Source organism: Microtus ochrogaster, unplaced genomic scaffold (assembly GCF_000317375.1).
Source record: "Microtus ochrogaster isolate Prairie Vole_2 unplaced genomic scaffold, MicOch1.0 UNK13, whole genome shotgun sequence".
Lineage (NCBI taxonomy): Eukaryota > Metazoa > Chordata > Mammalia > Rodentia > Cricetidae > Microtus > Microtus ochrogaster.
In genome coordinates this window covers 6,582,663-6,588,167 of record NW_004949111.1, presented here as the reverse complement: position 1 = coordinate 6,588,167, position 5,505 = coordinate 6,582,663, and positions in this window count along the sequence as shown.

The window sequence follows — 5,505 nt, the reverse complement described above, 5'->3', positions numbered from 1 at the left end:
TAAGGAATAATGGCTTAAGATGTATATAGAAATTTACAAGATTTCTTTCCCCTTTCATAATATTATTATACTGGATTTCAAAAGTTCAGATTTAACATTAATAGAGATCTGACAAGCTAATAGAGCAATCATTGCTTACTATTTGGGTCACAAGCTCAAGATTTTAAATTTCTTTTGGTTGTCTTCCGAATATATGCTTATATGCTGTTTAATCCGAATTATAATTTTTGTTAGGACTCAAGGGCTTGAGTCTGCTCCTGCTGTTTTATAGATACCTGTTACCTCCTTTTTCTACAATATGGATTTCAGTACAGACTAATAATGCTAATATATCGGAACTTTTTATGTCCTTTTATAAAATGGAGATTCATAAAACTTTGGAAAATTATATACCTTGAATTCACTTCTCACAAGTCAAAATGATTACGGTATTTTTTTTCTCTCTCTTGGTCTTAGGATTGTTCCCCTTCCTTAATTACTGAGAATATGAGTCTACAAGTTTCAAATGAGTCCATAAATTTAACTTCTGTTTCCAGTTTGTATCTGTTTCACCAGGCTTCCACTTGGCTGACAAACGCATCCAAGCATCAGTTGCTGATAACAACCTGCTCCAAATGACAGCATAATCTTGGGATCAAGGACTGCCAGCTGGAATTTGGTATTCCAATACAAAATTTCCACAGACTTGCATTTGGAAACTTGCTGCTGCCATGGGAAAAGTGGCAGGACAAGCCAGTTCTTTAAAACCTGTTTCCCCATGAAAGAATCATAACCTGTGTCAAAACGCCTTATGTTTTTTTGGTGGGAAAGATAAAAATCTCCATGAATGGTATTGTGTTTAATATATCATGCCCTGATTGTATTTTGCCTAATTGTTTCTCAAGTGGATGATCATACCCATGCACTGGTGTTAAAATAACCTTCTTTTGTAATATTGCCTGTACATGTAAATGATCCATGGTTTGAGGTCAAAAAGTTACCAGTAATTGAAGAAATTAAGAAAGCTTTAGATAGACAGAAACGTGCTATTGGATTAATAGCAGGAATTTCTGCTCCTGTTGTTATGCTGACCACTACTACATTTGCTTCCGTGGCTTTGCTCAGTCTACTCAAAATCCTGGATTTGTTAATCAATTATCTAAGAATGTTTCCATGACACTGGAGACACAAGAAGACATAGATGTAAAAATGGAACAGAAATGGAATGCCTTGTATGATATGGTACAATCTTTAGGGGATAAGCTCCAAAGCTTAAAATCCAGAGTGCAGTTGAAAGGTCATGCTAACTATGAATAGATTTGTGTTACAGCTTTTATGTATAATGAAAGTGATATCGGTCAGGAGAAAGTTAAAGCACCTTGTGGGGTATCTGGCATGATTCTAATGAATCTTTAGATTTGGCTAAATTACATCAAGAGATTTTGGAACTGAAAAATGATAAATTGGTTTTGATGCAACAAAAGCAGTTGAAAATATTCACGAACAGTTTAAAAAGACTGTTCCATCATGGTCAGCATTTACTTCACTTCTTAGTAGTACTGAAATTGTTGGAGCTCGGGTTCTTTTGGGCATAATTTGATTACCTATAGTTCTCAAGCTGATTATGAACTCACTGTGGAAAGTGGGCTCGGAACTTCAAGGAGTAAATCTCCGTACACTCCCCTAAAAACTGACGCCAGAGACTTTCAGTCAGAGATGGATGAGTTTTCTTTGCCCCTTTTCTACCTAAGACGAGAGATGGATCTCTAAGATCCATTTTCCCATGATGGGTAAGACCGAAATGCGGTAACCCCCCCGCCCCCAGGCAGACACAGTCTTCTGAGAAGCTCTGAGAGGTCCTTAACATATAACAAAAAGGGGCAATTGTGGGAACACATGTGTAACTCAGTTTCCATCTGGAGTCATTTCTGACTTAAAGAAGTCATTTGAGTTCAAGCTTGCCTGCTCTACTTTTTCTTATAACCTTGGGGGCTATGAAAGACTTCTGATTTAGCTAGTGAGAAAAGAACACTCCATCTAGTAGACAGTATACTGCTGACAACAAACCTTGGGAACATCAAGATAGAAAGTAAGACTGCTTCCGAGCAGCAAGCACATGTTGGAGAGGAGGCTGCTCACTCAAGGACAGGGATGATCCTGTGGTTAGATACTGACTGACCATCTGTGCTGTGCTTTGTTCTGCTTTTGTATATAAGCAAGTTCTGAAATAAACTCTGGGCTGTTTGGCAGCGTCGGCATGACAGACAACCTCCCGATTCTATCCGGTCTTCTGTTTCTTCTGACTTTTCAAGGTCTGACCTTGTAGGAGTGGGCTCCTACAGAACCCTCACCTCAGGCCATAGTTTGTTAGAGCTTGGATCAGAGACCTCCATTAGCCTCATCAGAATCCTTTTTTGTTCTTTTAGATGTCTTGCTTGATATTGGTTCGTGGAAGCCTTAGACGCACATTCTTGCCTCCATATGCCATGGTCACAGACTACATTTGGTCCCAGCCTTGACTCCATGAGAACTCTTGTTGAAACATCCCTGTGCCGTAGTGAGAGAGCTCCCTTAGTCCCAGTAAGGAAAAGCATTGGTCTTTGTTCCAGCTGCCCTTGGGCCTGCTAGGAGACCGACTTTCTTTCCAGTTGGAGACTTCCTCTAGTTCCTGGTCAAAGCCTCCTGTAACATTAGTCAGAGAATGACTTTGTCCATTCTCTCTAGTCAGAGACCACGCTCAACCCCAAGAGAAACTCTCTCATCCCATTTGAAGCCATCCTCAAGCCTGACCTGAGTTAACTCTAGGCCTTGTTTTTTTTTTCCTCTAGGCATTCTTGAGAGCCTACCTGATCCTGAACAGATTCTGCCTTATGCACTGCTTGGGGCTTTCTTTGGCCAATGTTGGATCATCCCTGGTCTCTGGTCAGAGACATCCCTCTGACTCCTTTGGAGAAGCCCCTTATCCCTAATCATGGCTATACTCTGCACCATTCAGAAAAAGGTCTTCACACCCCACCAGGAGACATACACAAGCCACTGCCTCCAGGCCTTGATGGCAGCCTTCCCTGGTTCTTATCAGAGACCTCCTTTGTCCTTGGCCACAGTCTCCCTCTGCCTTCATCAGAGACAATTTCAACCCTGATCACTGCTTCCTAGGGATTTATTTGACGAGCACTCTTGGTCTCATCAGAGTCCTCCTTTCCCCAGATGGAAGCCTCTTTTATCCTGTTCAGAGGATGCCTTGGTGGCTCCTCACCACCTCTTCCTTCCCTGGTCAGAGAACACTCTTGAATGCAGTACTAACCCCATCAGAGTCTTCCACAGTCTCTTTGAAGCCTTTCTCATCCCTGGTCAGATACTTCAGAGACTTCTCTAGGCTCTCTGAACCTAGTCAGAGTTTGTCTTTGGGCTTGCTTAGAGCCTCCTGGACCCCAGTCAGAGACTGCCTTCAGTTGGTACAGTTCTGCCATTGCCCTCCTTTCAGGCTCCCTGGAAGCTTATTGGAGAGCTCACACACACCCTGCCTCAGCTCTGGTTAGAGAAAGCATTAGTACCTAGTCCTGACTTTCATTGGGCCTGGAAGGAGACTCCCCTGGCCCAAGTCACAAACTACTCAGGACCTGGTTAATCCCCCCCTCTTCCTTTGTCAACAAATGGTTTGGTTATCTCACTTTGACCTAGTCAGAGATGGCCTTCAACCCCATTGAAGCCTTCATTTGTATCTTTGAAGCCTTCTTGGGTCTGATTGGAGACTCTCCAAGGCCTACTTAAGAGCCTCCCTTAACCCTCTGTGCCATGCAATTGTCAAGAGACTGCCTTTGGCCTTCATCACAGTCTCATTCTCAGTGGCTGGGAACATTACTTGGCTATAATGCTAACTTTCCTCTATCTTGTTTGAAGATAGCCCTGATCACAGACTGCCTTAGGCTCTCTTAAGAATACCCCATGACTCTGATCAGAGTCTGCCCTTTGGCTCACCTGGAGGCTCCCAGAACCCTAGTCAGAGACTGCTTTTAGCCCTTATGGAAGCCCCCCTTCCCTCATTGGAAGCCTCCTTTGTTTCTAGTTGAAGCTTCCTGGGCCCAGGCTACAGATCACCTGTCTTCCTTCCAGAACTTTGTTTTCCCTAGTCAGAGGTCTCCCTCAGTGTGTTTTCAGGCTCTCTTGGCCATGACATTTTCAGATACTCCCATAGGGCCATCATTAGAAACATTCATCTGTCCCATTGGAGCCTACTTCAGATACATTGAATCCTTCCTCAGCTCTAGTTTGGAGACAGAGCACGTAGGCCCCAGCAATAGATTTCCTTGGCCCCAGTACAAACCTCTAGAGATCACAAAACTTTACTTGGTGCCTCATGGCAGCCTCCTTTTGCCTTGGCTAGAGCTGTCTATAGGCCAGGTGTTGTTGGGAGATTCCCCGTGGGGCACAATAATCCTTGTTTGGCTCTCTTGGAGTTTGTCATAGCCCTGTTGGAGCCCCCTCATTTGCAGTCAGAAATTTCCCTAGGTACTGTTAAGTGCTTCTGTTGATCCTGGTGAGAGAGTGTGTAGCTTGCTTTTGTCTGAATAGCTTTCGGCCCTGCTTGGGCAGAAACTGCTTCCTCCTATTTGCACCTTCTTTATGCCCTCCTTAGAGACCATCTTCCTGCCCCATTGGAGCTATCCGTTGAGCCTGGACAAAATGTCTTCAGCTCTCATAAGAGGCTCCCTGGACTCTAGTCAGAGATGCTCATTGAGCCTAGTCAGAAGTTCCCTCAACCTTCTTCAGTCTCAGTTAGAGATATCCCTCAACTCTAGCCAGAGACTGCTTTGATTCCTTGTTTCATATTCTTTTATGCCTGGTAGGAGACTGCTCTTGCTTTCTGTCATAGAACTTTCTAGACCCTGTCCAAGGCCTCTATCTGCCCTGGTCTGAGAATACCTTTGTCCTTTTTCACACATTCATAGACTACTCCCAGACATATTGGAGGTTTCCTCCTACCTTGGCCCCCATTGGAGACTTCTTTAAACCTTGGTCAAAGACTTCCTCGATTCTGGTTAGAGACTAACATGTTGTCCTTGTCTAAACCTTCTCCTCTCTTTCTTGCTGACCACCTGAGGCTATGATTAGAGTTTCTTGGGGCTTTGTTCAGAGTCTACCTTAGCACATATTAAGACCTTCCTTCGGGCCTGATCAGAGTCCACATGCTGCCTTTGATAAAGCTTCATTTGGCTCTGGAAAAACCTCCCAGAGCCCTGCTCAGAGACTTCCTTCAGATCCCATCACAGCTTCCTTGGTCTCTTTTTAGAGGCCTCCCTTGGCCATGGTGCCAACAACTGTAGAGAGAGCCTGCCCTTTGGGGGCGGGACGGTCTTCTCCCTGTCTATAAATTGGGGTGCACAAACGCTGGTAAGCCCCTTCTTCCTGGCTCCTATTTCTGGGCATCGCGGGAACTTCGGTTGCGTGAGTGTTCCATTTATATTAAAGTTGCTTTTATATTATACCAATTGGCCTGTATTAATTTGATCCGCCTTCACTTGGCGC